At 47.5% G+C, this 25,285-nt stretch overlaps 1 pseudogene; it reads right to left on the reverse strand.

The window, feature by feature from the left end:
* Positions 1 to 19,135: 19,135 nt before the first annotated feature.
* On the reverse strand, positions 19,136 to 19,716 carry LOC125532690 (annotated as a pseudogene).
* Positions 19,717 to 25,285: the final 5,569 nt, after the last annotated feature.

The following is a 25,285-nucleotide window of genomic DNA, read 5'->3' on the forward strand; positions in this document are numbered from 1 at the left end:
TCATCTGCCCTCACGCAGCGGCGCTCTGGGAGGCTATGCGAGGGCACTGGGCATTACCGAGCCCTGCTGACCTGCGTGATGCTGAGCCAGAGTGGCTGTTCCGCCTGCTTGATAAATTGCCGGAAGGGCAGAAGCTTGCTTCATTGATGATCATGTGGAGGATTTGCTATGCAAGAAATGAGATCACACATTATAAACCCCGATCTCGATTGAGGCCTCGCGCCATTTCCTCTCGAGTTATATCACTTCCCTAATCGCAATACGGCAGTATCCCGAAGCGGGCGTTACGAAGGGCAAGCAGGTGATCGATTACCTGGGAAGCATGTCAAAGAACACACATGAAACAACAGTAACGCCGCAATGGAAGGCCCCTGATGTGAACTATGCTTAGTTGACTATAGTTGGTGCTTTTTTGAAAGAGGATGGTACAGCCGGGGCTGGGATCATCTTGCGGGATCATGAAGGAGCGGTCATCTTCGCTGCGACACGGGTGCTCTTTAATTGTGGTGATCCTCTGGAAGCGGAGATGGCGGCCATGGATGAAGGGCTTCGACTTGCGCTCCACTGGTCCAATTTGTCATTGGTTGTGGAGACGGATTGCACTGAGTTGTTGAAGATGGTGCAGTGTAAAGATGTTGAGCGCTCAAGGTATGTGAACCGGATCAATGAGATCAGAAGGATTCTGGCTCATGAAAGGAAGATTAGTCTAGCTAAAATCAGCAGACATGCAAATGTAGCGCCTCACACTCGCAATAGCACACAACCTGTTGGCTTCCGAACTCCCCTGTGGAAATAGGTAGCATTGTCATCTCTGAATGTAAACATAATGACTGATGAATGAAAAGTTCCTTTCCCGAAAAAAAAAACACGTGCATGATATTCTCATAAGAGCATTGCCTGCAATGTGTATTGAGTGTGGATGACTGACAAGAAAAATGTGCTTATGCATAGGCAGAACTTGGAACGTATTCATGTTAATCTAGAAAATAGAAAATTTGTTTCAACTGAATCAACAAATTGCCATTTTGTGCTAATACTTTAAACAAGTCCACAATTTAAAAAAAAATCTTTAAACCAGCCCGTCTTGCAATTACTATAAGAATCCTTCGCGTAGATAAATACTTGCCTCAAATCTCGGTGGAAGGAGGGAAACCACCATGATTTTAAATAGCGTGCTATAGCTTCGAATATATGTTCTTACTAAATAAGATGTTCACAAATAATATGTTTGAATATATGTTCTTACTAAATAAGATACTTGCCTCAAATACTTGCCAACCATCTCCACAAGTTCTAAGATAAAAAATACTTCCTTCATTCAGTATTATAAGATGTTCTTACTAAATCGAATATATGTGTAGACATGTTATAGTGTGTTTGTTCGCTCACTTTAGTCCGTATGTAGTTTATATTGAAATATCCAAAATATCTTATAATAGTGAGTGGAGGGATTAGTAAGCAACATGAAAAATGCATGTGAGTACACAAATGTCTTATATTATTGCAAAAAATGATAAACTGAACTTGAGTTTTATAACAAGTTATGGCAATATGACAAGCTCAAGTGACACATGTAGTATACTTCCACCCTATTATGAGCATCGGGCATTGACTGCAAGAAAATGTTCACTATTACAAGCTACAATGTTGTGTTGCATATGGAATTCCTTGTCCATGGTCCATTCTCCATTGGCAGCTTCAGTTTGTAGCTGGCTAGTGGAGATGGTTGGATTTTTTTTTCTTTTCTTTTTGAAGGAAGAAACATGAGTGAATTTTGCCATGCAACAACGTTTTGTTGATATAACATGTCATTAACTTGAACTATTGCCAAACAGGCCTAAACAGAACATGCACCTACAGCTGCTGCAGCAGCAACATCTACAAATATCATCGGCGGGCAACCATGATTGGTCCCTGCCCAAGATGCGGTCGCCTGAGACCATGAAGGAGATGGCTGATCCTGATCGTCTTGGTAAAGATCCGACATCTTCCTCACAACGCTGGCTGGCTCGGTCAGTCCATGCCGATACAAGATGCTCGAGGACAAGGATCTCACCTGCCGCAGATACCTGCTAGCAATCCCAACAAGGTTCCATCACATAAATGAGAGCTCTTAAGTTCAGCAGAAATAAGCGACAATGATAAGTTCAAAAACAAAAGTCCATCGGTTATCCGGGACAAGGTTTAATACTACTTTGTTTTTTTAGCCGCCAATCATCTTTAGCTAAAAGGTCTACACTTAACAACATAAGCATCAATTTAGACAATAACCAAATGGCCATGTGTTGCAATGCATTAAAAAGCATATTGCTTTTGCATGACCACACCATACTTGTTTCTATTGTGTATCATACTAAGCTTTACCTCGACGCGCGCATTGTAGTAGACATAAAATTAGTCCAGCATCACTATAATATCATATTTTTCCACTACACCATGACTATAAAAAATGGAATAAAGAAACATGATATTGTAGTGGAAAATATACATAACTTGACAAACATAGTGTTTTATTTTGGTTTCTTATAAGCTTTCTCACGGCAAAATAAATTGCAACACATGATATGGCATGAAGATGCAGAGGTCTCTCAGTTGGAGGGTGGAGTATAGCTATCGATGCATGCTAGATAGCGAGAGCAGCTATTCTGCACACAAGCTCATTTGCAGTCGGGCATGAACAGTAAATTTATTTTAAAAAACTATTCAAAAAATCTGAAAAATTTAGGCATCCAAGATACTCATGTGCGCAAGATGTGTGCAAAATTCGTGGTGTTTGGACATCCGAGGAGCTCGTGTAAAAAACATCAAATTTTGGGTGTCGGAGAAACTTTGAAAAAGAACACTATTTATAGCCAATTTTGGTTTTATTTTTGCACGAGCTCCTCATATGTCCAAACAATCTTAATTTTGCACGCACCTGGCGTACATGAGCATCTTGGATGCCTAAAAAATTCAGATTATTTTGAAGTTTTTACTATTTTTGAATTTACTATTCATCGAGTGTAGATGAGCCTAGGCACCATTTTTAATTATCGGCTGGATAGCAGACTATAGATACATTGATGTACTGCCTATATGTCATGATGACATTTGTGATTTTACCATAAATATTGCAATGTTGTACACACACACAGACGCGCACACAAACATGTTTATATTTAGGGAAAATTCGGTCGGTGGCACTATCCAGAGCCGATATTCTTTGTTGCCACAAGATTTCCATGAGTTGTGGTTGTGCCACGAACACTAGTGAAGAAATTTTTCACAATCCATTTGCGCCATCTCCATGACTTGTCATTAGATGAGCCCTTGTTGTCATCTCCTTTGACATGTTTCCTTCTTTCTGGTAACCACCTCTTTGTCATCTCATCAGTAACGGAGAGGAGATTCATTTGACTCTTTGGTATCTATCACTTTGCCATGTCATCAGCAACATAGAGGGGACTCATTTGACCATTTAGACCCAGGTATGTCAAAGGAAAATAACATGATTCATAGAAACAATAACTAGCCCACTTCATTGCATCTGGTATGCCACAACCGTCCAATCCACATGTTCCTTGCCGGTCTGTAACCTCCTTCCCTTGCCTTCTCCGGCAATTGAACCAGTCGAGTGGGAGAGGGATTTACAGGCTCGCGATGTGAGGCTCATGTTGTCGATGTGGACATGGATGCATCAAGATATGATTGCCACCTTTTGTGAGGCTTGTGTTGTGGTTCATGCCAGAGATGCGTGAGTAGAGTGTTTGTTGGGTTTCAAAGAGGGTCATGCGAGGAGTACATTTTTGGGGCGGAATTATGTGGAGGAAATGTCAGTGGTGCCTGCTTCCGCACCACCAAGGTTACCTGTGAGATTATCAAGTGGGCGATGACGTAATGACAAGTTGAAGTTTCCTCGTCGAGGAGAATCTGTGCGCCAATTGGTAACCAGTGCCATGGATTGTGATGAATTCTAGTTTCTAAAGTTCATGTTGCCTCTCACCTCGTCTACTACAACCTTTATGTGTGGAGATTGGGTCATTGGGGGGGGGGGGGGTGTCAAAGAAGTGTAGAATCAATTGAATCTAGTCTCAACCTATAATAACTAGGATGCTTGTTGTCTAGATTTCATGGTGGTGATGCTAAGTTTTCACTTATTTTATTTTTAGTTTGTGATTTATCGGTCTTATTAGTTTGTTTATAAGTTTAGGGAAGGCAACAAATAGTTGATGTCATCAACAACGAAGAGGAGACTCGTTTGACCCACTTCAGCTTTGGGCCCCACCTACTAAGTGGTATCACACAAAAACGGAATCAATCTAAAAAATATCATCTTGTCCATTCCATTCTATCTCGTACGCAACGGGTCTGCCGCTACCATCCAGTCCATTACAATGTTTTCTGCCACCGGTCCGCCGCTGCCTCCCAGTCCCGCCTCCACTGGCAATGGGACCAGCAGAGCAGTAGACGACGAAACGGGCTCGCAAGGTGAGGATCATATTTCCGATGTGGTTATGGTTGTAGGTGGAGGTGAATGCCACCTTTTATGAGGCTTGTGATACAGTTTGCACTGGTGATGCCAAGGATCGTTTTCGCAGATTCAAGGACAGTCACACAAGTATGTTTCATGGATATGATTCTCAGATGATGTTGAACTTTATAGTGATCGTTAGTTCAACGTCACCGTCCTTGGATTCCAAAGACGGCCACACAAGCGATCATATGTTTTTCTAAACTTGGTGATGGTGATGTTAAACTCTACAATGACTAGTTGGTTTCCAATTTGGGTTCGACCACCGATGTGAGGTTTGGCATTGCGACTTGGAGCAGGCGAGTAGGAGGAGACTCCATTCACGAAGAGGCGGAGGGGGGCATGTTGGGCTCTTCCATGCCCAAGTACCACCCCGCATGGGTGTTCGCAAGGTTGTCGGGGTTGCGTCGGCCGGCCATGCGGGAGTGGTACTAGAGCATTGGGGCAGAAGAGAGTTTTGGGTGGGTTTACTATTGGGGACAAAGATTTTTGAGTGACTTGAGATAGATTATCTTTGGTGGTTGACATGTGGGCAAGCAAGTTGCAGGTCCCAAATGTCTGCGAGCCCAAAGTCGTATCCCTTGAGTGAGAGGATCCAAGTTGAGTGGTAGAGTTTGTGTGTAGGAGCAAAGAAAGGTTCCCCACATGTCATTGACTTCTATTTTAATATTTTTCCCACTTGTTGAAATAAACTCAATTCCTTTTTGTGGGTGAAATAAACTCAATTTTGAACTATACGTATACGAAATGAACAGTTAAAATCACAGAAACAATATAAACAAGTACACATATACAATTGTGGACCATGTGCAGGGAATGGATAAAATATTCAATTATTTGGGGGAAAGTGAAAGTAAGATTTTGTGTGTGTTTACACACACAAAAATTGTAGTTGCTTTTACTAAAACTTGGTGTGACGTACTAATATTGGTACATGAGTTGGTCAGATACATTTGGGAACAATACACAAAATTTAAATACAAGCTTGTCCACAAAATGGACTATCTCAAATATTATTTCATAACATTCACAACACATCTTCAACTTTATACCACATAACCAATTTCAATGACCAATTGAGCTCTTTTTCACTTCAAAATTCTCTACCTCTTGGTTTAACATTTGTAATAATGAATGTGAATTAAAATCACCATTTTAATGTTTAGAATCTTCTCTAGCTATTTTATAGGAAATAAAAATGAAAAAATATCTTAATGTTGTAAAAAATATGAACAATTTGGCAACGAATTGCAATATTGATTCAATAGCTTATGATAAAAATCCTAGAATAATGCAAGTAAGATAAACATTAATTGTTCACCAAGTGGACTATCTCACATAGCAACCCATGCAAATAGCCACATAAACCAATTGGCTCTTTTCCACTTAAAAATTTGACTACATCTTGACTCAAGGTTTGTAATAAGGAAAGTGAATTAAAATCTCAATTTTTATGTAAAAAAATATTTTAGCATTTTTCTAGCTATTTAGTAGCTTGTGATAAAGTTATGGAAGGATGAAAATAAGAAAAGTACTAATTGTTCACCAAGTGGGCTATCTCCCATAACATCTCGTGCAAATATCTATTTAACCGAATCTCGGTGGTCATTTGAGCTATTTTCCATTTCTTGAATACACCTTGATTTAATATTTGTAATAACATGAACTAAAATCACCATTTGTTACGTAAAAAATATTTAGTTAGCATTTTTCAAGTATTTTAGAAGAAAAAATTATCAAAAAAGAGTAAAACTTAGCACGATGTCCTAATATTTGTACATCAGCTTGTCATAAAATCTCGCATGATTTATAGGAAGGTTAAGAACAAATTGGTAAAAAATGGTTCCTTTTAGCCCAACTATGACATCATTTTCCAATGGTAAAATTGGGTTTGTGCCTCTACCTAGTTTGAATATTCAATGATTACCACCAAAATTTCATGAATTGTGGATGTCTACTAAAGTTTACGAAGAAATTAGCCGCATGCCCATGTTTGCTGTCTCCATGAGCTGTCGTTAGGTCAGCCCCTCGTTACCGTTTCCTTTGACCAACTTCCTCCTTATGTTGGGCCGGCCAAAATTGGGGCATGTGGGTGATTATGCCTCTCTCCCAATGGCATTCCCTAGCACCCCAGCCCACCAGCCACCGGCAGTCGGCACCGTCCCTACTGGCGCCATGGCTATATCTTACCTGCAGCGAGAAGAGTATCAGTTTCGCCTCTAGCGGTCGGTGCGTCCTCGCCTTAGTAGGTCGGCCGATCAAAGAGGTTTTAGGAAGGTTCAATGGACAAATTCCGGCTAGTTTTAGAACCTTCTAGGTGGTTTCCTTTTTCTTCTTTTTCGAGGTACATGTCTACCTTTTTCAATACATGTTGTATATTTTTCGTAGACACACATAACTTTTTTTTAATATACATTGAAAGTTTTTCAAATACATATTTGACCATTTTTTTAATAAATGTAAACATTTTCAAATACAAACTTTGAACATTATTTTGAATTGTATGAAACATTTTTATGTTACGCTAACATTTGTTCCACATTATATTAATACTTTTTCAATGTCATGTATATCTTTTTGAAACGTGTGAACATTTCTACAAATATCACAGATTATTCTTGAATGGTACGAGTTTTATTTTAACTTACAGGGCTGTATTTTCAAAATGTGATGAACGTTTTCTAAAATCACACACATATTTTTCATATTGTCTTAACATTGTTTAAATGAAACTAACATATTTTTGAAACATGCAACATTTTAAAATGCTAAGTACATTTTATTGAATGCTATCAACATGTTATAAAAGTTATGAAAAAACAATTTTATACTGCATGGACATTTATATGCATGGGGCGTGTTTGGTTGCCGTGCGCTATAGTACCCGCATTGCATACACTTCTCCACCCAACCTGACTAAGCAAATGCAGCCTCAAATGCACCATCTGCATGTTGTTTGGTTGCCTGCATGGGCAGAACCACATTGCTTGGTGTTTGGTTGCCTGCATGTTAGTGGACAAACCCAAGGCATGGTGTTTGGTTGTATGCAACACCTGGTGTGTGGTAATCTCTTTAGCTAGTTGGTGAGGTTACCAACACACTTCGGCACAACCAGTAGCACATATCATAAGCAGAGCAGAGTATAAACAAAGGATCAACTACTTAAAAGCATATTTCAGATAAGCAGTACCACACTTCATAACAGTTCTACGCATAAACCATAAACATAAACAGTTCAAAGCAGACTCGATAGTACTTAGGAGGCCCCGGCCCTACTCCTTGGCGGCGAAGGCTTCGTCGTGCTTCCTGCACTTGTTGACGACCTCAATGACATCGTCGTCGAAGATGATGACCTTCAGGTTGTCGGGAGTGAGGAGCTTGAACGTTACCATTTAGCCGATCTTGATCTGATGAACGACTGCTAGGTGGCCCAACCCTGATCCAGGGTCACCCTGCCGTTCATCAACTTCACCATCACCTTCCAGGAGCAGCCGGTGTTGTTCCTGAGCTTGAACTCCTTCGGTACCGTGACGAAGTGCTTAGTGAAGTCCAAGGGCATGGGGATGCACTCAAGCTTCGGTGCAGGATGACCTTGCAGAAGTGAGTTGGGCCATCCTCCTGATGGTAGTGGCCATAGTTGCGGCGCTTGTTGCTGGGGGGCTCCTTCATGCCCTCGTCGTCGCCACCCTCAGGTGTCTTCGGGTCTTCCTCGGCGGTGGGCGGCAACACAACCTCGTCGGGCATTGGGTGAAGGGGTTGCTTGCCCTTGTTGTCAACGGTCGGGAGCACCTCCGCGCCCATCTCATTGCTCTCCTCAATCTACACATAATTCATGGAGTCAAGCACATCACAGATTTCATGGCTAATTGAAGAGCATGTAGTTAAAACAGCATGACTGTCACTCTTCTCCCCCTCTCCATTCCCCCTATATTTACTCACCTTGCCCACCACTACTTACCCACCCCATCTCTCTTCTCTCACTATCAACCTTCCTCCTCCTCATCGCCATGAGCTCTAGCTCCAGCTCCAACACCAACCCCTTCCCTTGGGGTATTGGCTGGAGGGCCTTCTTCCTCGAGTGGACGGATGGTGACCGGACCAAGTTCGAGAACACCATGGAGGTGTGCTCGAACTTCGGCTCCATGCCTGAGATGCAGAAGGAATCTAATGCAGTGCTCATGAAGGTCACTGCAGAAGAGCTAAAGGCGCTGGTTCCTGACCCAGCGAAGGGCGCGATGGCAGTTGACATCATTCACTGGGCCATGAATCAGGCCGTCTCCGACGACACTAAACAGAGAAAGAAGTGGTGCAAGTACAAGACCTACTGGGCTCCTAATGACCGGCGTGCCGCAGTGTACTGGGAGACAGCTATCGCGCCTGTCGTGGTAACGATTCCGACAATAAAAGAGGGGTAGGATAAAGGAGCATGATCTATCGAGATGCATATGGGTGACACGGTGGTTTTAGCGAGTTCGGGCCTCTCACGATGGAGATAACAACCCTACGTCTCGTGCTCCGTAGAGGCTTTGTTTTATCTTAGTATGTATCCGGAGATTACAATGAGAGGGGAACAGATCCCTGTAGTCCTGAGATTAATGGTGAAAAAGAAAGAGAGATGGAAGAAAAGAGCCCCCTGGTCTAGTGGTGGGGGTGGCTTATATAGAGTGCGCCACCCCCTCACCCCTTATGTTACACGGTGGAGCATCAATGCCATAATGCCTGCCCACTAGCTACAAACCGTCATGCCGACTATTGGTCTTTGCATATCCGAGTGAGTTACACGGTCGAGTGGAATGAGCTCGTCGAGTGAAGTGTCGTGCTCCGAGTGGTTGTCGTCGTCCGAGTGATTTTCAAGTTGTGGTTCATCTAGACGGCGATCTGGCCCAGGGGCCCAGTACAGAGTATACGGTGTCCATGGGTAGGGCCTTTAGGTCAGGCCTGTTACCCTACCCCCAATGCATGTCCTCGTCAGCAGCCCCCGAATCGGTCGAGGTTGAGCGGGTCGAGTCGAGTTGAATTCCCAGATGAGTCGAGTGCTACGGAGGCACTTATGAACTCCCTCTGGTCGCCCGGTGATCTTATCTCCGCATGTTGCCTTGACGGATTCCAGACTGTATGGAGTGATTTGGAGCTGGTCCTGCATTGAGTAACTGATTACTCGAAATTTCTTCACGCCTGGAACGTGTATTTTTTTGTTGTTTGGCCGTCACTCGGACCGGGCGGACCGTTCCGAGTGGATACCATTCCAGTGGGGGCACGCTGAGTGCACCCACTGGGTGTAGTCCCCGAGACTGCCGTCGACTGCGGGCAGTCGGCGGGAGTCTTAGAGCCTGTCCTTTTTGTTGTTGTTCATCACTCGGACTGGTCAGGCCGTACCGAGTGGAGATTACTCCAGTGGGGGCACGCAGAGTGCACCCACTGGGTGTAGTCCCTGAGACCGCCGTCGACTGCGGGCAGTCGGCGGGGGTCTAAGAGAACTAAAAATCTTCTTAGCTGGTACTGATCGAACTTGTTCTTCTCTGACTCGGAGGTCGAGTAATTCTGGAGCCGGTTTTGCATCGAGAAAAGTGTTTCTTTCCGAGTTCTCTTCCAGTGGGGGCACGCTGAGTGCACCCACTGGGTGTAGTCTCCGAGCCTGGCAGAGGGTTTAAGTGTCCTGGTAAACCTCCACGCAGTCGACACGGTAAATATCTTTTTAGTCCAAAATTGAGTCAATCGGATGCATCTTCAGGCGTTTGACATGGTAAGTAAGCTCAGCTTGGAACTGATCTTCATGCACTCGGTATGGAATAAATTCAGCTTGGAACTCGGTCAAGTAGCTAAATCTTCGTGCTCTCAACATGGTGAATGAAATCGGCTTTGAAACTGACGACTGTAGAAAAAAGTTGGACACTCCAGGGAGTAATCATTCCAGTAGTACTTCTTATATTGACCGTTAAATTTTGCGTGAAAGGGGTATTTGTCCGAGTGGACGTGCTTCCCAACTGATCGGGGTATGTTGACTGCAAGGAAAAACTTGGTGGCACTCGTATGTCTCCTGGAGGAGATAGACTAGTGGTCTGACATGGACATGCCATGAAACCCGAGTGGCGAGGCTAGTGTGTGGGCTGACTCTCCGGAGAGATTCCACTCATTATCCTGGGGGAACACCAGCACATGCCATCTCTGAGTCCAAGTTTGTGAAACTGATGCCTTGGGGCCTAGGATAAGGGCCAGGTGTATTCGTAGAGGAGCGTCGTTTTCACCCTTTTGCAGTCTGAAGATGACTTCAAGAAATGATTTGGGTGATCGTCCGAGTGGACAGTACTACCATTATAGATTTTCGGCGGAACGAGCATGTATGGTCAGAAAGATATTCCTGATGCGATCAATGGGTTGATCGAATGGGCATAACCCCTGAGGGCAACATGGCCAACGGCTGTGCGCAGCCCCCGAGTGATGCTCGAAAGAGGTAAGCTTGCTACAGAGTGTGATATGAGGTTGATCATATGAGTAACTTAGTCGTTCCTGTGCTGGGGGTGTAAACGACTTAGCTATAAAACAACTTAGCTGTCTGAAGGCGCGCGAGTGGCCGAGTGGTGAAGATGTGTTCAACCGAGTGGTGACACACGGGGCAGCCGAGTGGCGAGGATGTGACCAACTGATAGACAATGTGCGAGATGGCCGAGTGGTGATGAGGTGACCAACCGAGAGGCGACGCGCGGAGCGGCCGAGTGGTGATGAGGTGATCAACCGAGAGGTGACGCGTGGAGCGGCCGAGTGGTGATGAGGTGACCAATCGATATGCGACACGCGGGGCGGCCGAGTGATAATGAGGTGACCAACCGAGAGGCGACGCGCGAGGTGGCCAAGGGGCGATGATGCGTACAACCGAGTGACGACGCGCGGGGCGGTCGAGTGGTGAAGACATGCACAACCGAGTGACGACGCGCGGAGCGGTCGAGTCATGATGTGTGAGGTGGTCGAATGATGAAGACGTGCACAACTGAGTGGCGACGCGCGGAGCGGCCGAGTCATGATGTGCGAGGCGGTCGAATGATGAAGACGTGCACAACTGAGTGGCAACGCGCGGGGCGGCCGAGTGGTGATGAGGTGACCAACCGATGGCGACGCGGGGGACGGTCGAGTGGTGATGAGGTGACCAACCGAGTAGCGACGCGCGGGGCGGCCGAGTGGTGATGAGGTGACCAATCGATATGCGACACGCGGGGCGGTCGAGTGATAATGAGGTGACCAACCGAGTGGCGACGCGCGAGGTGGCCAAGGGGCGATGATGCGTACAACCGAGTGACGACGCGCGAGGCGGTCGAGTTGTGAAGACGTGCACAACCGAGTGACGACGCGCGGAGCGGTCGAGTCGTGATGTGTGAGGTGGTCGAATGATGAAGACGTGCACAACTGAGTGGCGACGCGCGGAGCGGCCGAGTCATGATGTGCGAGGTGGTCGAATGATGAAGACGCGCACAACTGAGTGGCAACGCGCGGGGCGGCCGAGTGGTGAAGACGTGCACAACCGAGTGGCAACGCGCGGGGCGGCCGAGTGGTGAAGACGTGCACAACCGAGTGGCGACGCGCGGGGCGGTCGAGTGAGGATGCGCGAGGTGGCGGAGTGAAGGACTAAGTGTCCAGCCAAGTGGCTGAAATGGTCTTCGAAGGACTTGGCCGGATGCTTTCGAAGCTAATGTAGCGATGAGGTCGGCGTAGTGCGGTTGCGACACAATAAGACCGGCGTGACAACTGAGTCTGAGTAGGAATGAAGATGGCGTGCAGAGCGTCTGGGTGGTTATAAAACTTGTCAAAGTGGCGGATCAAATGTACTTGTTGAAGTGAAGGATCTAACTGGTGATGAAGGACTCGACTACTCAGGAGAGTGTCATTCCAAATGAGATGCAGCCCCCGAGTGCGGCGTAGCCCCCGAGCGTACTATAGGCTTCGACAAACGGACATGTCGGAATACGAGAAATATAGTTTTGAATGGATGATTTGAAATTCATCGAGTCGGACTTAGGTAAAGATGAGGAGAAGCTTCCGAGTGATGCTCGAAAGAGGAAAACTCGCAAAAGAGTGAAGTGTGTGAAGTTTAATTATAAAAGGGACTTATCTATCTCATGCCTGACGAGGTCTATATCATTAATACGATGAAGAGGATTCCACAGAGGGGTTGGCTGGATGTATTTGAAGTCAACAGAGCGACAAGGTCGGTGTTGTGGTGCGCTAGGATCGGTACGGTGACCGAGTCCGAGCAGCATGAAGTTGGCGCATAAGGCCATCGAGTGATCGCGTAACTTGTGTAAAAAAATGGCGCAAGCCAACGGAATAATTTCTCGAAGAAATTTGATGTGTGCTGAAATGATTTGTGTTTATAACACCCATAGACACCCGAGGTCAGAATGCTGAAATGATTTGTGTTTATAACACCCATAGACACCCGCTGGGAGTGCAAGGGGCTTGCTGGTTAACCAGCAAGAGTCCGAAAGAGCGAAGGATCCGTTCGAACTTGTCGAAGCGACGGATCCGACTGAACTCATTGGAATACTGGCTCAAATAAAGTGGAAGTGTAGTGTTTTGACTGAGTTGCAGCCCCGGAGGACCGATGCAAATTCGAAATGAAGAACGACACATGGTGTTCGTGAATGATGTATGCGAAAAAATTGAAGATGGACTCGTGAGTCTCATAACCAGTACTAAGCAAGTATGTGAAAATAAGAAGCAGAGCGTAGAGGTACACTCGGTGGCGTGGCCTCCGAGTGAACGTGATGTGTGAATTATGGGACAATCGGAAAGACGGAAATAACAGAATGTAAAATGACTTAGCTATTTGAAGGCAAGCGAGTGGCCGAGTGGTGAGATGAGGTGATGGTGACAGTCGACCTTCGTCTCGGTGTCCTTGCGGATAGGGATGGAGCGCACATTATGCTTGTGATGCAGCTCCTTGAATTAGAGGTTTGCTCTTGTCTCAGTCAGATTTTGGCTACTTAGGCGAGTCCTTGGACTGCAGCTAAGCCTCCAAGTGGGAGGCTTGCTCTCCACTCGGTAGGATTTCAAACACTTAGGCGAGTACTGGATTGCAGCTAAGCCCCCGAATGGGAGGTTTGCTCTCCATTCGGTATGATTTTTTTTCAAACTTAGGCGAGTACTGAACTGTAGCTAAGCCCCCGAGTGGGAGGTTTGCTCTCCACTCGGTAGGATTTTTTTCAAACTTAGGCGAGTACTGGACTGCAGCTAAGCCCCCGAGTGGGAGGTTTGCTCTCCACTCGGTAGGATTTTTTCAAACTTCGGCGAGTCCTTGGACTGCAGCTAAGCCCCCAAGTGGGAGGTTTGCTCTCCACTCGGTAAGATTTCTTGAACTTAGGCGAAACAGATTCACAGCTAAGTCACACACTGGGGGATTTTGGCGATGACGACGTGCAGGGCGGCCGAGTGGTGATGAGGTGACCAACCGATGGCGACGCGCGGGGCGGCCGAGTGGTTATGAGGTGACCAACCAAGGGCGACGCGCGGGGCGGCTGAGTGGTTATGAGGTGACCAACCGAGGGCGACGCGCGGGGCGGCCAAGTGGTTATGAGATGACCAACCAATTGGTGACGCGCGGAGCGGCCGAGTGGTGATGAGGTGACCAACCGATTGGCGACGCGCGGAGCGGCCGAGTGGTTATGAGGTGACCAACCGATTGGCGAAGCACGAAGCGGCCGACTGGTTATGAGGTGACCAACCGATGGCGACGCGCGGGGCGGCCGAGTGGTTATGAGGTGACCAACCGATTGGCGACGCGCGGAGCGCCCGAGTGGTTATGAGTTGACCAACCGATTGGCGAAGCACGGGGTGGCCGAGTAGTTATGAGGTGACCAACCGATGACGACGCGCAGGACGGCCGAGTCGGTCAAGTTGATGATGAAGTACCCAGCGGAGTGGCGACGCGTGGGGTGTCTGAGTGAAGTAGAGGCGTCTCGCGGAGTGGTGACGCGCGAGACGTCCGAGTCGGTCAAGTTGATAATGACGCGAGCAGCTTCATCACCGCGTGCAGGGCAGCCGAGCGATAAGGACATGTCCAACCGAGCGAGGACACACGAGCGGCCGAGCGCCAGTGATTCGGTTTGGTCTGAGTGAGCTAGTCCCATCCGAGCGACCATGCCGACTGGAGAGAGTTGCTGCCCACTGGATGATGCCGGAGGGAGGCAGACGATACATAAGGGAAAGCTGCCGAGCGCCCGCAGAGGCTGCCGCTGAACCATCGACGTCGGACGGTCGGAGGGAGAAGCTGCCGAGCGCCCGCAGAGGCTGCCGCTGAACCATCGACGTCGGACGGTCGGAGGGAGAAGCTGCTGAGCATGGTGGCGTGGCCAACTGCTGGTCCCCACGTCGCGTCGGGTTTGTACCTCCAGCGCGGGAGACGCTGTCGTGTGTGAGGGCGGAGCCAGCTTACGGTTGAGAGGGTGTTGCCGTCATCGGATGCTTCAGTGTGCTGTTGACTTTATCGTACAGGTTATCAGCGAGCTCTTGCCGTACGTCGGACCGAGGAACCGCCAGGGCGTCGTGCCGGAGGCCATCAGTCCACAGGAATTCGTCAACGTCTGCCGTTACGATTCTTGATGAGGTTGCCCACGTCCAAACCTGTACGTTGCATGCAAGAAGCGTTAATTACCGATAATTAGACAGGAGTTAAGGCCGTCCATGCATGCAAGGAAAGTTTCCCTTCCCCATGGACATTTATCCCCTGCATGCAAGAAATAAATCGGAAAAGAATTAAGGTTAGAAGGAGAATCAAAAGGCGGGGCACAGAGCTCCCTGGTTGGCCATGGCCGCGGCGGCGGCTTTTGCATGGACCCAGCACGAGCTGAGGCGGCCGGCGACAAGTCCGAGCGCAGGACGGCGTTCTCCTGAGAGTCTGCGTGCGGGCGGAGGTCGAGGTGGTGCCGACTGCCGAGTCGATCCGGCAGCTTCCGTCTTATTGACATGGACAGCCCCGCGCATCGACCACGGGGGTCGCCGCCGCGCGGTTGACAAGGGACGCCGCTGCAACGCGCCATGTCAGGCCGTCGCAGAGATGAGGTGGCCGTTGTTGCGCCAGTCCTGCGCCCACATCGCCTCGACCACAGGCGAGCTACAGCGCTGCCAGAGGGACCGCCAAACGCCTGCAGTCCGGGCGGGCCGAGCTCGGTGGAGAGGAAGAAGCAGGTCGGCGCACTGGCGACCGTGCGTGAGGACGATGGCTGCAACCCTTGGCGCAGAGCGACCGTGCCATAGTCCCTTTCTCGTCTCTTGTCTAGTCTATTCATCGTAATATTTCGTTGTTGATCCGGATGGGTGCCTGCTCGTACAGGGAAGACAACAACGGGCTTGTTTAGATCCACGACGATTGTTAGATCATAAAACGATAGTATAGAAAGAAATCTCCTGATTGATCCGTTTGTGAACGGTCATGCACGCATGTAGCGTCAGGTGAAGATGTATCTTCTCCCCTTCTTTTGAGATGCTTCAACCGTCAGGTGAAGCATGAACATAAAACTAAACATAGATGAATGAAAAAACCATCGGCATCATGGCTCGATAGATGCCATGCCCCACGGTGGGCGCCAACTGTCGTGGTAACGATTCTGACAATAAAAGAGGGGTAGGATAAAGGAGCATGATCTATCGAGATGCATATGGGTGACACGGTGGTTTTAGCGAGTTCGGGCCTCTCACGGTGGAGATAACAACCCTACGTCTCGTGCTCCGGAGAGGCTTTGTTTTATCTTAGTATGTATCCGGAGATTACAATGAGAGGGGAACAGATCCCTGTAGTCCTGAGACTAATGGTGAAAAAGAAAGAGAGATGGAAGAAAAGAGCCCCCTGGTCTAGTGGTGGGGGTGGCTTATATAGAGTGCGCCACCCCCTCACCCCTTATGTTACACGGTGGAGCATCAATGCCATAATGCCTGCCCACTAGCTACAAACCGTCATGCCGACTATTGGTCTTTGCATATCCGAGTGAGTTACACGGTCGAGTGGAATGAGCTCGTCGAGTGAAGTGTCGTGCTCCGAGTGGTTGTCTGCGTCCGAGTGATTTTCAAGTTGTGGTACATCTAGACGGCGATCTGGCCCAGGGGCCCAGTACAGAGTATACGGTGTCCATGGGTAGGGCCTTTAGGTCAGGCCTGTTACCCTACCCCCAATGCATGTCCTCGTCAGCAGCCCCCGAATCGGTCGAGGTTGAGCGGGTCGAGTCGAGGTGAATTCCCAGATGAGTCGAGTGCTACGGAGGCACTTATGAACTCCCTCTGGTCGCCCGGTGATCTTATCTCCGCATGTTGCCTTGACGGATTCCAGACTGTATGGAGTGATTTGGAGCTGGTCCTGCATTGAGTAACTGATTACTCGGAATTTCTTCACGCCTGGAACGTGTATTTTTTTGTTGTTTGGCCGTCACTCGGACCGGGCGGACCGTTACCCTACCCCCAATGCATGTCCTCGTCAGCGCCACCGACGGTCATCGGTGGAGAGCCTAAGGAGGAGTAAGAAGAAGCGGTGTGAATGCCAGCGAGGGCGCCGGGGCCAGGCCGTCGTAGCTGGCAGATCGACCTCGACTCCGCCGAGGACGACGACGACGACCCGTTGGCCCGCACAGCGATGAGGAAGAAGATGAAGGCCAGCGACTCGACCAGCCGCTCCGCACGCCGGTGACGGCCGCCGCGGTCAGCCGGTGTCTGTTGTGTACTCCTTATCCCCCAATCCCCCAATCCCCCTTCTGCATTCCGATCTTGCATCTATGAACTCGTATGAACTGCTATGAACTAGTATGAACTACCCCTATGCTTATCTACCTCTATTCCCCATTCCCCTCCGCTGTGGATCGAATCTATCACCGGATCGAACGGGATAAAGTTTTGCATGTCGAAGAGAGAGAAATGCTTACTGCCATTGCCACGGTCCAACTGCTGATCCGCTCGCCGGTGATGGAGTCCGGTGGTCTTCTTCCTCTGCCCCGATCCGCCGCCGCCGGTGAGAGTTGGGAGAGTAGGGAAGAGTGGGGAGAGGGAGCGGTGAGGGGCGGTGATGCTAATAACTGCCGGCGCTTCGGGAAGCAACGCGGCTTCTCGAGCGTGCCCGCGCGCGTGCAGCCGCCGCCGCCCACGTGCACCGTTCGGGGTTGGCCCTGGAGAAGCTGCCGATTCGTGCGTTCCCAGTGAGCCAGGCCCAGAGGTACTTTAAGTTTCGTGTTGTGCAGGCCTAATAGTAAAACCAGGCATCCAAACAACCCGTTCACTTCCCGTGCGGGCCTGATTGGGCCATATGCAGGCAACCAAACACGCCCATGATGAATGCTTTTAAAATTTTAAGTAAATTAATTTTAGGGAATATATGTATTTATAATATTTCAAAAATATAAAAAAGAAAACAAACGGACAAGCAAAGCGACCTGTCCTGAAAGAACACAAGATGAACATTTATATGCACTCAATGAACAAGATGCTGCAGTCAGGCAGGCACAAGCTCTTTCTCGCGGGCACGCATCTGAAGGAACCCCCAACCCCTCAAAAAATGTGTATGAAAAGAGTAGACAAGAAAACATATATTTGAAAAAAGTTATTCAGGTATTTGAAAATGTTAAACTTGTTTAAAAATGTTTCATATGTATAAAATAATTATAATATGTTGAAAAATAAACATCAAAACGTATATTGAAAAAATATTAATCTTTATTTGACATTTTTATAGATGTATAAAATGTTCCATACGTATACTCAAAATGTACACTGTGCATGAAAAAAATTAGACATGAATGCATATATTTTAGAAAATGTTAGTCATGGATACTAGAAAGGTTGAACGTGTATAACAAACTTTCTGCCATATACGAAAAATGTAGAATTTTATGAAAAAAGTAGACATATATAGAAAAAATAATGAAAAGGAACAAAAAAGGAAAAACTAGATGAAAAACGAAAAAGAATCAAGAATGAAACAAAGAAAAATGAAAATGAAAAAAAGGAATAGATAATAGTACTGATAAAAGACCCTCGTAGAAGGAGGAACTCAACTCACACATGAAAGGAAAAATCCAGCGAGCATACGCGAATTGAAAACTCAGAGAAGGAAACTCACTCGAGTGCATGCGTAATGGGCGGCGACCCACTTGTGAGCGATTGATGCGGGCGAGACTTGTAGCTCTCAGCTGTCTCGCGGACGCGTCTATGTCTCGGTGGCATGACAGAAATAGTACGTTACTGTAGGTTTGGTCATTTTCTTTTCTAACGCCGTTACTTGTTCCCGGGAGGACTTGCCGTCTTGGTCCCCCAGCCGAGGAAATTTTAGGATGTGAGCACGTAAGAGCATCTTTAACAGGCGCCGAACGCGCCGCGTGCTAAAACTGCTTTGCCGCGCGTCCATCGTCTGGTTTGGCGCGGCACGCGCAGCGCTGGCTCCAGTAGCCACGCTAAAAAGCAGCGCACGCGCTGCTCTAGCAGCGCGCAAAAAATGCAGCGCACGCTTATTCTACAACATTTTTTAATAAAAATTGCATAGATAAAAAATGATACAAAGGTATTATACATTGATGCAACTAGATAGATAATTCGAAATTATAGATAGATAGAACTACGGTGCAACTAGATAGAAACTACTACGGCATACATAGATAGAAACTACTCCAAGTCGCTACCATCATCACCATCATCATCCTTGTCGGTGTTGTCCGAGGTATCGAGCCACATGTCGTCCCAACGTTCATCGTTTGACGTGAAGATCGACCTCCCACCTGTTGCAACAATATTGGACTGCGCATTTGCCAATGCCTTCCGCCGACGCCGGTCCGCCCGCTCCACGCGGCGCCTTACCGTCCTCTCTGCCCAGTAGGCACGCTCGTCGGCGACGTCCTCCGGGTGGCGACGGCGCCACTCCGCCATGGCTCGCTCGTCCTCCTCGGCAATGAGGAGGCGGCGCTGCCGCGAGCGTGGTCAGCACGGTCCATGTCGGTGATGAGACGCGGCGGAGCGGCGACGCGCTGCGCCTGCTCGCGCGTGAAGACGTTTCGGAAGTTCATCTGCGACCGAGGCCTCTCCAAGCGCCACGCCGCCGCGTCGTACACGCGGGCCGCCTCGTACGCGCTCCGGAACGACCCGAGGCCGAGCCGGACGTCGCCGGACCGGATCTCGGCGGAGTACCAGCCGTTGAGGCGCTCGCGGGCGCCGCGGTAGCCCGAAGAATCCCGGCGGCGCGGCGGCATGGTGGCGCGATGGTGGCGCGGAAAGCGGCGAAGCGGCGAGGTTGAGAGGGGAGGGCGTGTGGATGTGTTCTGTGCGCGTGGCGAGCGCGGGATTTTATAGGCGGGCGTGAAGCGGCGCGCCAAATCTACCGCGCTGTGTGCCGCTTTCTCCCGCGCGCGCAAACGCTTCCCGCGCACGGTAAGTTCCCGCCAACGCTGGAGCGCGCGGAACCAGCCGGCACGCGCTAAAACCAAACTTTACCGCACGGGCGCGTCTTTTGCCGCGCCTGTTGGAGATGCTCTAACGGCATGTACAATGGTTGATAAGATGGTATTATCTTAAGTTTTCAATATAATTTAAAGATGACAAAAAAACATGTCTACAATGGTCATCTCTTAGCCTTATCTTCAACAACTATTATTCCTAAAAATATGATGAGACATATTGTGCTATGAAATCATCTCTTGTCCTTTCTTAAATAAGAGAAGACAAGCCTTTTCTTATGAATTCTCTCTCTTCCACCTTATCATTTATACTACGTGGCAGTACTAAAATAGCATCATTGTACATGCCCTAAGTAGCACACCAACATAACACACCTGGACATTAATTTATAAAATCGTTTCATGTGTTTTAAAATGACGATGGTGCACGTAAGTAGCACACCAACCCATAATGTTTTTTATTTATAGAAAATGCACAACTTGCATAAACAAAGTACACATAAAAAATATATTTGAACAGTGTTGATCAAGTATTTGATAAATGCTAAACATGTAGAAACATTGTTCCTGATGTATATGAAAAATATACAATTTTATGAAAAAAGTAGATATCAAACAAATATTATCAAAAATATTAATCATGTATTTATAAATTGTTAAATGTGTACTGCTTATGATGTATACAACAAATGTAGATCTGTATCACAAAAAGTGTACACCAAAACATATATTTGAAAAACATGCCGATCCTGTATTTGAAAAACATTAAAGGCATATAAGATGTGTACAAAAAGGTAAAAAGTGAAACATATATTCAAAAAAGGATTTGATCATGTACTTGGAAAGTATTTAACATATATAGAAATGTTTTGTGTTGCATTTGAATAATGTACAGATGTGTATAAAAAAAATTAGACATGTGTTGGAAAAAAAGGCTAAAGAAAACCATGAAAACCAAAGAAACAAACAAAGAAAATGGAAGAAAAAATAGATAGAAAAAGGAAAAGGAAAAGGAAAAACCGAAGATCTCATAGTTTTTTTTGTTGTGTGTGTGGGGGGGGGGGCGTGTCTATGTATTCCGCAAAAATTGCCGCTGCTGAGTCCCACCTTTGATTTTGGCCTTGACAAAAGTTCACCACTGTCGGGATGTGGGGTTCCGGCAAACCCTTAAGGTTCGAACACTGGGGTGCGCGCGAAGTCTTTCCCTCCAACCGATCTACGCTCTAGCTCTCTAAGATCTTGCGGACGAACTCGACGAACTCACAACACAGAAAGACACGGGATTTATACTGGTTTGGGCCACCGTTGTGGTGTAATACCCTACTCCAGTGTGGTGGTGGTGGATTGCCTCTTGGGCTGATGATGAACAATACAAGGGAAGAACCGCCTCCTGAGGTTGATGCGTTCTTGAGCTCAGTGTGCTTGTGTGTGCGGGGGTGGTCTTTCTCGAGCTAAGATCCCATCAGGTCATCTCATCCCCTACTATGGTGGTGGCTAGACCTATTTATAGAGGCACTGATCCTCTTGCCAAATATCGAGTGGGAAGGGAGCCAATAATGGCGGGCTAATTTGAAGGGGGACAGCTAGTACAAGCTATCCTGTCAAAAGTAGTCTTCGCCTGCACAAAGTTCTGGTGGTGACGCTGTTCTGGGCTCCACGATGACCTCCGTCTTGCAGGCCATGGTCTTGGTCTTGTTGCACCGAAATGGCAACCTTTGCCTGAGGCCTCAGTACTCCGCAGTTGCGCTTGCCCCCTTTGCACCAAAGAGGAAACAAGGAAGCTGTGCGCGCTGGCGCCCGCCTGGCACCCGTCTCGTGTCGATCGTCATGGCTCACGTCATGAGAGCCTCGTGAGGTTTGCCTCGCCTTGATATCTCCGCTCCTCGTGAGCCTGCCTGGCTAGGCCACTCCAGAGGAGGTCTTGCGTCGTCCGCCTCGGAGAAGAGCCTTGCCTCCGTGCGCCTGCTGACGGCGGGAGAGAGCAACGAGTGGGGGAAGACGGAGCTCTGGCTTGCTTCCGACGAGCCGGAGCCTGAGGGGAGCACCTTCTTCCCCTTCTTTTCGAGCAGCGTTGCCGTCGGGTTGGTTCCTTGTAACACCCACGATGTGGCTATATCTCCCACGTGTCAGAGCACGACTTAGAGGCATAACCGCATAGTAGGCATGTCGCAAGAGGGGTAATCTTTACACATCCCATGTACTGAATAAGAAAGGGATAAAGAGTTGGCTTACAATCGCCACTTCACACAATACATAAATATAGCATTACAACATCCAGATACAAACAAGGTCCGACTACGGAACCAAAATAAAGACAACCCCAAATGCATATGTCCCCGATCGCCCCAACTAGGCTCCACTACTGATCGAAAGGAAAGGAAAACAACACAACGAACACGATCTTCATCGAGCTCCCACTTGAGCTCAGCTGCGTCATCTGCACTGGTATCAACGGCACCTGCAAATGTTTTGGAAGTAATATGTGAGCCACGAGGACTCAGCAATCTCACACCCGCGAGATCAAGACTATTTAAGCTTATGGGTAGGGAAAGGTAGTGAGGTGGAGCTGCAGCAAGCACTAAGCATATATGGTGGCTAACATACGCAAATAAGAGCGAGAAGAGAAGCAAAGCCACGATCGTGAACTAGAAGTGATCAAGAAGTGATCCTGAAACTACTTACGTTCAAGCATAACACCAAAACCGTGTTCACTTCTTGGACTCCGCCGGAAAGAGACCATCACGACTACACACGCAGTTGATGCATTTTATTTAAGTTAAGTGTCAAGTTCTCTACAACCGGATATTAACAAATCCCCATCCACCCATAACCACGAGCACGGCTTTCGAAAGTTCAAAACCCTGTAGGGGTGTCCCAACTTAGCCCATCACAAGCTCTCACGGTCAACGAAGGATATTCCTTCTCCCAGGACGACCCGTTCAGGCTCGGAATCCCGGTTACAAGACATTTCGACAATGGTAAAACAAGACCAGTAAAGCCACTCGAATGTGCCGACAAATCCCGATAGGAGCTGCACATATCTCGTTCTCAGGGCACACCGGATGAGCAAGACGTCGGGTTGGCATAGACCCTGGTTGCCCAGGGGGCGCCGGACATCGCTTAGGTTGGACCAACACTTAGAGAAGCACTGGCCCGGGGGGGGGGTTAAAATAAAGATGACCCTCGGGAGCGCGACTCCCAAGGGAAAAGGTAGGTTGTGGTGAGGCAAATGGTAAAACCAAGGTTGGGCCTTGCTGGAGGAGTTTTATTCAAAGCGAACTGTCAAGGGGTCCCCATAACACCCAACCGTGTAAGGAACGCAAAATCAAGGAACATAACACCGGTATGACGAAAACTAGGGCGGCAAGAGTGGAACAAAACACCAGGCATAAGGCCGAGCCTTCCACCCTTTACCAAGTATATAGATGCATTAAATTAAATAAGATATATTGTGATATCCCAACATTTCCATGTTCCAACATGGAACAAACTTCATCTTCACCTGCAACTAGCAACGCTATAAGAGGGGATGAGCAAAGCGGTAACATAGCCAAACAACGGTTTGCTAGGAAAGGTGGGTTAGAGGCTTGTCATGGCAATATGGGAGACATGACATAGCAAGTGGTAGGTATCGCGGCATAGGCATAGCAATAAAGCGAGCAACTAGCAAGCAAAAATATAAGTGATTTCGAGGGTATGGTCATCTTGCCTGAGATCCCGCAAGGAAGAAGAACGAGTCCATGAAGAAGACAAGCGGACGTAGTCGAACGAATCCTCACAAACGCGACGTTAACGGAACTAACCCGAAGAAGCAACACCGGAAAGAAGCAAACAACATAGTAAACAACCACCACATAAACATGGCATGATGCACAACCAAGTATGATGCATGTCCGGTTTAAAGAAGCATGGCATGGCAATATGCAACAAACAACACTACAAATTAAGTGGAGCTCAATATGCAACGAGCTGCATATTGACGGAACATCCACATTCAAGTTATTTAGTTCAATCTCGTTTATGTACCCAACAATATTAAATGTTGTTTAACATGGCAAGGATGAAGCATATGAACACTACCTATCTAGGCAAGTTTAAATGAGGCCGGAACAACAAACAACAAGTCCGGAAACTCCTCATGTGCATATTTTAAGGTTTGGTACTGTTCTTCCCTAAACATAATTTTAGAGTTATCAAACATGCAAAGTGATGCCACCATGTTAAACTAGGAAATTTTCTACCCCATTTACATATAAAGTTTATTAGGTTTGGAGCTACGGTTATTTAGTTATGAATAAAATCATTTTAGCATGTTATTTAAGGAAATTAAAGCAAACATCATTTTAAACATCTCAAACATGGATGAAAGTGGCAAATTATTGATCTACACAAAATTCGAAGCATTTTACATATATAGAACATTTTAAACCGATGCACGGTTTGTGAGGAATGATATGCATGAAGGCTAGGGGGTTTTCTGTAATTATGAAAATCTACGGATAAATCGCTAAAATCGTTGGAACAGGAAAAAACCCATAACGGGCCAAATCTGCTGGACTGGGCCACAACAGGAGCATACAGAGGGCGGGGTGGCTCACCCTGGGCCAAGGCCCAGTCCAGTGGAAGCAGCAGGCCGGCGGGTCTGGCTGGGCCTAGGAGGCGCTGGGCCTAAGCGATCTGATATAGGAGACCCACAGCGAGGCGCTGGACGAGCAGGCGGTCAACGGGGCTAGAGCTCTCTGCTCGATCCCGAGATCACGCACGAAGACACTCCTCGGGCGCTGCAGGAACCAGCAGGCGCAGCGGCTCCAGGGACTTGCACTGGTAGAAAAAGGGCCTGTTGTCCCGGTTCCTGAACCGGGACTAAAGGGTCGGTACTAATGCCCTGACCCTTTAGTCCCGGTTCAAACCAGAACCGAGACTAAAGGCCCTTCACGTGGCCGGTCCACCTTTAGTCCTGGTTGGTAACACCAACCGGTACTAAAGGAAATTTTCTGATTTTTTTTGAAATTTTTTTTGAAATTTTTAAATTTTTCAAATTTCTGAATTATTTTAACCTCTAATCTCTAATCACCCCTCATCACTGCTCAATTTAATCTCTAATCACACCTCATCATTCCAAATCATCTAACTTCCCGGACGGTCACCCATCCTCCCACTCCCCCAGCCTGAGCACGCTTAACTTCCAGGTTCTATTCTCCCTCGTTTCCAAGTCTGCACTCGTTGTTTTCCTGACAATAGTAAGATGTCAATCCTATTAACCCTCAGGAGTTTAGCTTGAGCATGAAGACACACATTTCACTGTTTGAGTTTGAAACTATTGTTCTAAAAAACAATAATTTTTTAGTAACACTAATATTTCTTG

This window comes from Triticum urartu, chromosome 1 (genome assembly GCF_003073215.2).
Source record: "Triticum urartu cultivar G1812 chromosome 1, Tu2.1, whole genome shotgun sequence".
Lineage (NCBI taxonomy): Eukaryota > Viridiplantae > Streptophyta > Magnoliopsida > Poales > Poaceae > Triticum > Triticum urartu.